Source organism: Coptis chinensis, chromosome 1, assembly GCF_015680905.1.
Source record: "Coptis chinensis isolate HL-2020 chromosome 1, ASM1568090v1, whole genome shotgun sequence".
NCBI classification, from domain to species: domain Eukaryota; kingdom Viridiplantae; phylum Streptophyta; class Magnoliopsida; order Ranunculales; family Ranunculaceae; genus Coptis; species Coptis chinensis.
Genome location: NC_141456.1, coordinates 70,637,470 through 70,650,071, shown reverse-complemented (window position 1 = coordinate 70,650,071; position 12,602 = coordinate 70,637,470).

Sequence of the window (12,602 nt, the reverse complement as noted above, 5' to 3'; positions counted from 1 at the left end):
TATCCATTTGGAGGATAACGAAGACTTACTCCACGAACCTCAGGTACATTAAGCTTGAACCCTGCCATGAAAGAGGTGGATTTAGGGAAGAAGTCTTCCCCGATTACTCGATCACGGGTATCATATGCCGATCTCGATGGTGAATGGGTGGCCCCATTCATGTAGTTCCCTAAGAAATCGGGAGTTACCATGGTTAGAAGTAGCGGAAAAGGTGACTATGTTGTCACCGCAGGTCTATGAAATGGAGGATCTATTGATTCCTGAGAGCGTTTAAATGCTATGACCGCGAAAAAGGATCACTTTCCTTTACCTTTTATAGATCAAATGCTTTCGAGCGCCGCTGGCTGGTCATGCTTTTATTGTTTTCACGGATGGCTTTCTCGGGCTATTTTCAGATTATTATTGATATTGATGACCAAGAAAAGACTACCTTCACATGTCCCTTTGGAGCGTATGCCTATCTCTTGAATGCCTTTTTTTGGCCTTTGTAATGCTCTGGAACCTTCGGTGTATATGCTTCATATATTTAGTGACATGGTAGAAGCTTTATGGAAGTTTCGCCGGATGATTTTTCTATCTATGGAGACTCCTTCCGCAATTTGTTTGTCTAACATCACAAAGTTTTGACAAGGTGTGAAGAAAAGAGCCTGGGTTTAGTAGGAAAAGTCATTTCATGGTAGAAAAAGGGCATAAGTACTTGGAATTAAAAGCATTGTATCTGGTGGTGGCATCCAAAGGTAAGATAAGGCGAACTAGATGAATGGCGACTACTGCCTAAACCGGTTGTGGTGATATTAGAAACCTTTTCTGAGCCATCTCCACATCTTATGGATACTCGAGGCGGAGTATGAGTTCTGCATCTTAGAGTTTTTACTGAGCTTGATTAGGGGGTAAAGGGAAGTCTGTTGCCCTCTCCTGTTGTTGATAACAAAGATCATCTTTGAAGTTGAGGCGGCTTCGAGTCTGATCGGACATACATCGACCTCCACGGAACCCTGCATCTATAAGGGAGTGTGTCAACGGGTTTGGAGATTAGTGAGGATAGAAAGAAGAAGAGGATGGGTGGAGCTGAGGTAATGAAGAGGAGGAAATCGGGGATGCCTCGGAGGATGAGGACTTGGCGTGTTTTAGCGAGGATGCGCGGAAGTGCTGGTCAGATCTGAGCGATGGTGAAAGCGTGATCCATCGTGGCATCGTTAAACACTATCTGTGAAGACCTTCCGGACTTCGGCGAACGGCGATGCATCATAACCGAGCTCGTCTGCTGAGAGAGGATGAGAGGTGGGAGCAGGATGAGGACCAGAGCTAGAGTTGGTAGCCCGATTCGGGATGAGATCTTGACCACGATTCCCACCTCCGCGAGGACTCTCCTTAGAGGATACACCCTCGAGACCGCGACCGTCGCCCGAGGCGAATGAGTCTTTGGTGACCTAAATGCCATCACCACTCTCGCTCTGGAAAAGTGGTTGATAACAAAATAACTATGCTATAGTTACCCCATCGAAACCGATCCCTACACGGATGTCGAACTAGATACCAAAATAGAAACTCAAGAACCTACCCTTTGTAGAGGTACGGTTAAACCACAACCTAAAAAACAGAAAGCCAAGGTTACATCAAATTAGAGCCATCGCTAAATATAAGAGGCGAAACCACCGTTCCCTCGAAAATTAGCCATGCTAACCCGGGGATACCAACCCGAGGGATATTAGGAGCGTTTTCAAAATCTAGCGATAAACCTTCCTTTTCTCGAAGTAAAAATGTAATCAGCTAAGTTTCTAAAAAGTTGTGCACTACTAGGCGTAAGACCAACATACCTAAAGGCGGCGTTTAGCTGAACAATTCCCGACTTTATCAGGAAATAATGGAATTGTTGAAATACAAAGGACCACACAGTGATCTCTACTGTAAAATGCACCTTAGGAGATTCCCCACCATGACCCGCTTTATTAGACACGGGGGAAGTGTTAACTATAAAGGTATTACTTGTATAAACAAATAGGTCTATAGGAAATGCAACCTACAAAATAGCGTTACAATTAGCCGGACGGTCTATTAAGTATCCTAAGGGTGTAGTGGAAGCGTGCTTGTTAAGGTTCAGGATTTCTACTATCTGCGGATTTTGTTATCCTCGATATATAAATTAAGCTAATGACTCTGTACCGATCATCTTAGAAACCCCTTTTTATGCAGCTGCCAACACACATTAATTGCCACGATGGTAAGATGTCCTTATCTTTTGGCCATCACATTGAGGGTAAATGTTTTAAAATGATGAAGCAGTTACGGATTAGTCGTCATAGATAGGGGAGGTTAGCATGATCGAGGCTTAGCTCAAGATTATTTTAACAACCGTTTCCTGAAAACAATATGTACAAATTCCTTTCTTTTTGGAAAGTCAGATTTTGTAAATGACTCTACTTAGAGGAAATTGACACCATCCGCTTGAGTCCACCAATTGTAGACGCCGGTTGCTCCACATATTGAGTATGAAAGACTTCTAGCTAAGCAAGTATTCATTATGCAAAATGAGGACCGACGAAACATCTATTGATTTTCCTTCCATCCAGTCTTAAACCCCTTCCCCGAGTTAAAATATATTCAACTTCGATCCGGATGAGTAGTCGTTAGGTAATTATATCTTCTCTTCTAAGGTTGAAGTGACCGGCTTAATCCGGGTGATTAGGGAACATCGGTCTCGCGATTGGTTGGTCCCTAGCTGACGATAAGGAATTGACCTAATGTTTGCACTCATCGTATCCATTTGGAGGATATAGCGAAGACTTCTCCGCGAACCTCAGCGTCGGCGAACCCTGCCATGAAAAGGTGGTTAGGGAAGAAGTCTTACGATTACTCGATCTTGGGTATCATATACCCGATCTCGATAGTGAATGGAGTCACCCCATTCATGTAGTTCCTAAGCAAGGGGAGTTACCATGGTTATGCGGAAAATGACTATGTTGTCACCTGAGGTCCTATGAAATGGAGGATCTATTGATTCTGGGAGCGTTTAAATGCTATGACGAAAGGATCACTTTCCTTTTACCTTTTATAGATCAAATGCTTTCGAGCGCCTACAACTGGTCATGCTTTTTATTGTTTTACGGATGGCTACTCGGGCTATTTTCAGATTATTATTGATATTGATGACCAAGAAAAGACTACCTTCACATGTCCTTTGGAGCGTATGCCTATAAGCGAATGCCTTTTGGCCTTTGTAATGCTCACGGAACCTTCCGGTGATTGTATGCTTCATATATTTAGTGACATGGTAGGCGCTTTTGGAAGTTTTCATGGATGATTTTTCTATCTATGGAGACTCCTTCCTGATTGTTTGTCTAACTTGTCTAAGGTTTTGACAAGGTGTGAAGAAAAGAGCCTCGTTTTAAAACGGGAAAAGTGTCATTTCATGGTGAAAAAGGGGCATAGTACTAGGTCACATTGTATCTAGTGATGGCATCGAAGTAGATAAGGCCAAACTAGATAAGATAAGCGACCTTTGCTAAACCGGGTGTCCGTGATATTAAGAACCTTTCTAGGCCATCCGGGGTTTTATAGGCGATTTATTAAAGACTTCTCGAAAATAGCTAGGCCTTTAACTAATCTGCTATTGAAAGATGCAATCTTTGATTTTAATTTTAATTGTAAGCAGGCTTTTGAAACTTTAAAAGCCGCCCTAACCTCTACACCAATTATACAGCCTCCCGATTGGTCTAAACCTTTCGAACTCATGTGTGATGCTAGTGACTATGCAGTTGGTGCAGTCTTGGGACAAAAACTAGATAATAAGTCCACTGTCATTTATTATGCTAGTAAAACATTAAACGATGCTCAACGAAATTATTCAACTACAGAAAAAAAATTCTTAGCCGTCATTTACGCTTTAGATAAGTTTCGTCCTTATTTGGTTGGTTCTAAAACTTTAGTTTACACGGACCATGCGCCAAAGTACCTTCTTGCAAAGAAGGATTCTAAGCAGATTAATCCGATGGATCCTTCTCCCGCAAGAGTTCACATTAGAAATAAAAGGAAAAAGAGGGTCAAAACGTAGTTGCCGCCACTTATCTAGACTCACAAGCGACGATCGGTGATTATGAGTCCATACGGACTCTTTCCCGATGAGCATCGTATGCCATTTTTTTCAGCACCATGGTATCTTTGACATTATAAATTATCTAGCGGCTGATGTTATGCCTTATAATTGGTCAAGGAATGAACATAAAAGTTTTTGGCGAGTTAAGTTATACTCTTGGGATGAGCCCTACCTTTTTAAGTATTGTGCGGATCCAGTTATTATTCGGTTGTATTCCCCGGTGGGAATATATAATGAAGTTCTATCGTTCTGCCATGACAAAGAGTGTGGACATTTTAGTGGGATGAAAACAGCCGCTAAAGTTCTGCAATGTGGATTTTATTGGCCTACCCTTTTTAAGGATGCCCAAGTGCATTGCAAGGCGTGTATACGTTACCAACAACTTGGGCTTAATTACTGACGTAATATGATGCCATTAAATCCAATCTTGATCGTAGAAATTTTCGACATTTGGGGCATTGATTTCATGGGTCCTCTCCCGGTTTCCCACGGTTTCATTTATATTCTAGTTGCCGTGGACTACGTGTCTAAATGGATAGAGGCCCTAGCTTGCCGTAGCAATGACCATAAGACCGTTGTATTTTTTATTAAAGAATATATTTTCTGTCGGTTTGGCATTCCTAAAGGCATCATTAGTGAAGGTGGAACACATTTTTGCAACAGAGTTGTTGCATCCCTAGTGAAAAAGTATGGAGTTACACACAAAGTAGCAACTCCTTATCATCCACAAACTAGCGGACAAGTAGAAGTTTCTAATAGGGAAATCAAAAAGATTTTAGAAACAACTGTAAACCCTGATAGGAAAGATTGGTCAAAGTGTCTATCGGATGCCTTATGGGCGTATAGAACTGCTTTTCAAAACTCCTATAGGTATGTCTCCGCTTTAGACTTGTTTTTGGGAAACCATGTCATTTGCCCATTGAATTAGAGCACCGTGCTTTCGTGGGCTATAAAAGCCTTAACTTTAATATTGAGGAGGCAGGTGTCAAATGCAAGTTGCAATTGAATGAGCTTGAAGAAATCAAAGTATTAGCGATTCAGACGATCTCGAAAGGATTATAAAGCTAACATGAAACGTGTTCATGATAAGCATATCTTAGCATAAAGAGTTTGTGGTTGGTCAAAAGGTTTTGCTTTACAACTCCGCCTACATGTTTTCCCGGGCAAACTAAAACCCGTTGGTCTGGCCCTTTTCTAGTTATCAAGTCACCCCTCACGGGCAATCACCTTGGTAAATCCAAATGACAACAATACCTTTCAAGTTAATGGTCAACGGTTAAAACATTTTCACGAACTTCGTCCCTCGATGTAGAGGAAGTCCTTTTACAGACCACTGCTCTATGAGGATGACCCCCTTGTCATTTGGTGTACTTACTTTCATTTCCATATACCGATAAGTACACCATTCAGTAACCGCCCTCCCTATGGAGTGTGTGGCTATAAGTACCGGATCCTAAGTCCACAGTTCACATAATTCACGTTTTCCACTTTTGCATGTTTTCTCGATTTTTGAGTCATGTTCCTCTATGGAGTGAATTATGTATTTATTGTTTTTCGTGTTTCTTATAATAAACAAATTAAAATTAAATTAAAATTCTTAAAATCATAGAAATAGCAATCCAACAAGTCTTGGGAATCGACTTTAAATCCAATAAACAAATTTTGTGTTTACAAATTTGTTTGGGGTGGGCAATCGATCTTTCCATCGGATTGTTCGAACTTTCCATTGGTTTTGTTTAGGCCCATTAGTTCAATTGGGTTGGCGTAATCTAAACTTAGATTTCCTTCGTTTCCATAACTTACATCACACCAGGCGTTCTTCCACCCTCTTATATGTCACCCATGGTTGGAATTGAGTGTTTTATGGATCATTGGATCGGAAATTCTCTACTGATCATTTCCATAACTCATTCGGCCAAAATCGGACCAACGAAGCGGCAAATTGAGTTTGAATTTCTTGTCGAAAATTTCCCGAATTCAAACCGGGCTTGGGCCTAACCGATAATTGTTTTCCACTTCAATCCCAAACCGCCGTTACAAGTTAAATTAAATTTTGGAAACCAAAATAAAAATAAATATAGAGAGAGGGAAGAAAACCTAACTACACCTACACCAAGGAAATCAAATCCACCTAAATCTTCTCTAAACAATCATCACCACCAACCCAACTTCAAAAACAGCCAACAATTATAGTTTCCACCACCACCACCACCACCAACGCCGTTTTTAGTAGTTTTCTTCAAAACTCACCTCCCCACAGTCTACAAACCATTAGTAGTCTAAGAAATTTCAATGGCGCTTGGTAGAATTTTGCCGAACGTTTGCTTAGGTTCCGATAGCCATTTTTTACGACGCCGAGATGTTCAAGAGACATTGGAACGGACTGTGGTACTCAACTGAGGAGTTCTATCACTATGATTTGGTAGAACAGTTTTATAAAAGCGGGAATTGGAAGGGATAGGATTTTCATAAAGTTAGGAGGAACGCCAGAGAGAAGTAACGCACGGTTGTTAGTCAACTAGGGAATTACGCTTTGAAAGCAACCTAGTAACGACAATTCAGGAATTCCAAAGATAATGGAGTTCCCTGCTTTGATGAAGGATACCGCCGTGGAGGGTGAATACAATCCGACATCCCATTCGTCCGGGCCCGGACCACCCTGAGAACCTAAAGATTTAAGCTAATAGATAAATGAAAATGAGACTAGATTATGGAGAACTAATTAACTTTATTTATCTAATAGAACAATAAGAACAAGATATGATTGAATGAATAACAACTATTTTATTTATCTAATGAATAATATTCAATGATTTAAATAACTAAGCTAAAACAAAGAATGAAACTAATTAATGGAATGAAAACTAAGTAATTAACTAATCTAGATCTAACTTTTTCTAACCCTAAACTCCATTAACATTAGCTTACTAACCTAACTGCCATTAACAAAGAGTCAAGCTTTTGTTTTTATACTTTCAGATCCAAAAATCGTGCATGGGCTTGGAGCCATGTTTTGGGCGGGAAATCGGGCCCAAAACCCAATTTCTTTAGTTCCAAAATGGGCTCTTCAGCTGCAGTTGGCTTCGACAGATATTTCGTCCACTTATGCTCCTCTGATTGGGCCAAGGCTTGGACCATTGGAAAGCTCTTTCGAGAAATGGTCGTTTTGACATAAGATACTCCCAATTCTGAGGTCCGTCAAAGATATGACCTTCGAAGTTCTGGCGACTTGTGCACTATTTCTACCGTGTTGACTTTTCAGCTTTTGACCGGCTTTACAAAGGCTTTGTCTCCATGAATCTTGGCCTTTATTCACAGAACTCCTTAGCAACCGACCTTTGCTCCTTTATCTCGCTAAAGTGGCACATTTCTGCACATAATAGACTTTGAAGCCTGAAATACATAAAACACGTGTCGGTATTAACTCTTAATTATTACTCACATAATTGGTCTAAAAGTATGATTATTAAGGGGTTAAAACTACAGTTTTGGGCTCTTATCAAACCACCCCCAAACAGCATTTTGCTTGTCCTCAAGCAAAGATGAGAAATTAGAATAAGTGACCAAAAATGGAGTTCTATCTACTCGTTTATTGAGTGCGATTGCATTGACCATATGCAACAAGGCCTTAAACCACTAAGAATCCCTAGTGGACGAGTTATAGCCTCGTGAGAATTTTCCATGAAGGTACTCACAAACTTCATCTATACTACAAATCCACTAAGAAATAAAACTATTGTTTCCTCATTCATGTCTCAACTATCTATACATCTCACTAGCAATTGAATAAGAATAACCAAGTCAAAAACCTAAACTAATATATGCATAATAATCAATCATCTATGATACAAATATATATACTATGAGTAATACTATTAGCAAACCACAATTATATGTCCCTTAGTTTTACTTGCGTTTAGAGTTCATCGCTTTATTTCGTAGGTAAGACTATTCAATTTTATCGTTTATCAAATGGCGCCGCTGCCATCTTAGTTTCACTTTCGTATTGTTTTCGTAGTGTTAGTACTGTTCTTAAAGTCCCATTTCACCCACCCACCCTTGTTTGATTCATACTGTGGTTGTCCATTTCAGAGTTGAAAAATTCCGGGTCAGAAATTACAATCGGCCCTTGCATCTTCCTCCTGAGCACAACCCGCCCTAACTTCTCATCGACCCACGAACGACCTAGCCCCATGTGGAGCAACGACCACTCTTAAACTCTGGAATTCTAAGAAACACTAAAGCGATCATACTATCTGGCGCGACCAGCATCACTTATCAAATTTTTTCGGTTTTCGGCGGTTTGATTGAACTTTGATCTTTTATATTTTTTCAGTGTTCTAACTTGTTATATACAATGAACAAGCGTAAACAAAGACGCTATTCATAAAGCGAAAGCAAGGGCCTTGTCAATTATATTCCTTTCTTCCACACCTCGCGATCTCCTCGTTAGAGGTTTATAGTAGTATATCGAGAATTGTTTGGAGTGTTGGCGTGTTTAGCTAAGTTGGTCTTAGCCTTGTATGAGGTTAAGGTCCGGCGAACAAAAACACCCGAGCGTAAATACACAACAACATCAACAATCAAGTCTATCTAGTATACCACCCACTACACCTCTAGCTACTATTTCACACACACCACCGATATAATGGCGGAAGAAAGAGAGACTCCTCTCCGACTTCTACAAAGCCTTGGCGATAGCCCCAAATCTTGCATCGTTCTAGCAGACCCGATGGGGGATTTCGAATCCCTCCAAATATTTTTAATTTGTTACTTGTTTTTCATGGATTAGACCATGAAAAACCTTATCGGCTTTATCGTAGGATTGAACAAGTCCTAACAACATTCCACCATCCTACGGTTGTTGATGCGGAACAAATTAAATTAAAGGGTATTCCATTTCACCTCAGCCGATAAAGGCGTCTTGGTTAACTACCCAAGCCTAATTCGTGGACTCGTGGGCTAAACTTGTTCACCGTTTATGGAACATTTTTACCCACCCCTAAAGACGGATGAGATGCTTTCCAAGATCCATTTCTTTTCGACAAAATCCTCATGAATCATTTTGAGGCTTGGAATCGTTTCACCCGATCTCCTTATAGAGTGTCCACATCATAACTTAGCGAAAAGACACGTTAGTTAGTGCCTTTTTCAAAGGACTTCTACACCACTATAAAGAAGTCCTTGACATAATGAATGGGGTAGTTTCTTAAGCAAAGGAGCTTGAGGCTTATAAATTTGGGGGACCAAACTAGTGGCGATTACTCCCGCTCCGCTAGTTCTTCTTCAACAGATTAAGGCTACAAGATGTTTGAGGTTAAATCAGATCCTGAGCTTAAAACTCTAATTGAATCCCTCACAAAAAGTAGAGGCCATTTCTGCGTACAACAAAAGCCAATCCCGTCATGAATGTAAATTCAAATCCATGTAGTTTCTTTGGAGTCCCGAGCATCCCGACTCACACTATCCTATTGCCTATGAACGGACTTGTTCCATTAATAGTGAACCTAACGCCTTTGAGACAAAATCCCAACGGTTGGAGAAATAACCAAAACGTCACACCTCAAGCGGTACAATAACCAATATGTTAGGCCTACACGACGGCTTTAACCAAGCCCCCTCGACAAGGGCGTGGTCGTGGGAATTTTAATAATTATAACAACCAAGTGCAACCTCGACAAGGTCAAGCACAAGGTCAAAGTAGTTATAATAATTATAATGCTAATAGAGGTATCGTTCCGATAAATAATAACTACTGAAAATCCACCCATAAATAATTCACGTGAAATAGTTCCAGTCCACCACCCCCGACTACTACACCCACACAACCGGATCGTCTTGACACCTTCATACAAGTGAGCCAAAAAACTTTTCCAAACCATGGCTCAATCTAACCAATGTACCTTCTACAATCCGTTAATAATTTAACCCAACGGTTGGCTCAAAATAAAGCCCAACCCAAAGGTGTGTTTCCAAGTCACGAAACACCTAATCCTAAAATAACAAATACAGCCTTTGAGGTAACCAATAATACTAGTAACGAGTATGAAAATGTAGGTGAGCTAAAGGCCATCACCACTTCTCCGTTAAAGCAGGTGGTTGATAACAAAGTAACTATGCCTATAGTTACCCCACCAATAGTAGCCCTACACCTGCTATATTACTAGATACGAAATAGAAAAACGAAGAGCCTACCACCGTAGAGGTACCATTTACAACACAACCTAAGAAACAGAAGCCACGGTTAAACACCCGGTAATACCATTGCTAAATATAAAACGAAACCAGCCGTTTCCACAAAAATTAGCCGTGTTAACTAGGAATACAAATTACGAGGAGATTAGGGATGTTTTAAGAATCTAACTATAAACCTTCCCTTCCTCGATGTTATAAAAAGCTACCACACCATGCTAAGTTTCTTAAGGAATTGTGTACTACTAGGCGTAAGACCAATATACCAAAAGACGCCTTTTAACGTAACAATTCCCAACTCTATCTGAACATAATGGAATTGTTAAGTACAAGGACCCCAATTAGATCCCCATCGCATAATGCACCTTAGGAGATTCCTATCTGACGATCGCGTTATTAGACTTGGGGGCTAGTGTAAACTTACTCCCGTTTTATTTGTATAGACAAATAGGTCTAGGCGAGATGCAACCCACTAAAATGACGTTGCAATTAGGCGATCGGTCTATTAAGTATCATAAAAGGGTGTCGTCGAAAATGTTACGTAAAAATTCAGGATTTTTACTATCCGGGTGATTTTGTCATCCTCGATCGAAGTCGTTAACGACTCTGTCCGATCATCTTAGGGCGACCTTTTACGCAACCGCCAATGCACTCATTAATTGCGCGATGGTTCAATGTCCATGTCTTTTGGCCATCTTGTTTTGAAGTCAATGTTTTTAAAACAAAGACACGCGACCCGATTGATCTATGGATGGAGAGGTTAGCATGATCGAGAGCTTTGTTCGAGATTATTTCAACAACACGTTCCCTGATAATCATATGCCCAAATTTCTTTCCTTTGGAAGATCAGACTCCAACATTTCCATTCCTACACTAGTCGATACACATATTACGGATGAGGAGGAGATAGATGATTTTCTCAAAGATATAGAGGACTATCATAGTAACGTGGATATGACTAATCTAGATGAGCAATTCGATGAGTTTCTTAGAGCAGGTGATGATTCACCCTATCAAGAACTACTTTGCACAACATCCACCTCGACTCCCCTCCTTCCGCCCTTTCAAAGGAATCTCGAGTTTGCACTCGATCCTGTTGTTTCTTCGGTGCTTCATAATTTTTTAAATTCACCTAGTAAACAAATACTTGAAAGACAAAAGCGTGTGACACCTTCATTTTTACACTTGAGACAGTCCTACCTACACTATGAATTAGTTTTGTGCTAAACCCACATCCTCATTTTTTCCATGCTTTCCCTCTACAACTTATCCATATCCACCATATTCTTCACAACCATTCACTTTTCCACACTTATTTACTAGAACACCCACTCATTCAAAAATGAAAAATAAGGTGCATGATAGGTTACATAATAGGGTTATCCGACTTCGCTTTCATTTCACTAGGTTGAGTCATAGGAAATCTTGGTGCTTGATTGTGTTTGGATATGTTTTCTGTGATATTTATTTATGGAATGATCTAAAATTATTTCGGTTGTTGATATATGATAAACTGCATGTTCATACATACGTCTAGATAAAGTCTCGAGTATCTGACTATAAACGACTCAACTTTTGTGTTTGGTGCATTTCCTTTCATTTCCATATATTGGTGAGTACACCATTAAGGTAACCGGGCCCTCCCTATGGAGTGTGTGGCTGTAAGTACCGGATCCTAAGTCCACGTTTAAACATAATTCACATTTTCCACTCTTGCATGTTTTCTCGGATTTCTTGAGTCATGTTTCTCTATGGGGTGAATTATGTCTTTATTGTTTATTGTTTTTACTTTTAAAATTAAAATATATATATTTATATATATATATATATATATATATATATATATATATATTAAAGAATAAGCATAGTAATCTAGGAAGTCTCGGGAATCTGACTTTAAAAGACTCACTGCTAAAAACAAATTTTCTAAGCTTCGTTGTAAAAATTTGTTTGGGGGTGGGGTGTTCGTGTTTCCATACTAAATATTTATGTCCCATTAGAGTTGCTTAGGCCGTTTTATTGTATTACGATTCGGGTTGACATAATCCATAAATTTAGAGTTCAATTGTTCGCATAACGTACGTCATGCACACACTTCGAGGCATTTTCCACTATCTTATATGTCATCCACGGTCGGAATAGAGTGTTTTAAGGATCATTGGATTGGAAATTCTCTCCTGATCATTTCCATAACTCATTCAAAAAAATCGGACCGGTAACGAAGCGGCAATTTTGATTTGAAGTTTCGCGAAAAATCGAAAAAAATCTAAAATTTTGATTTGGGCTTGGCCCCAACCCGCTTCAATCGACCGGCAAT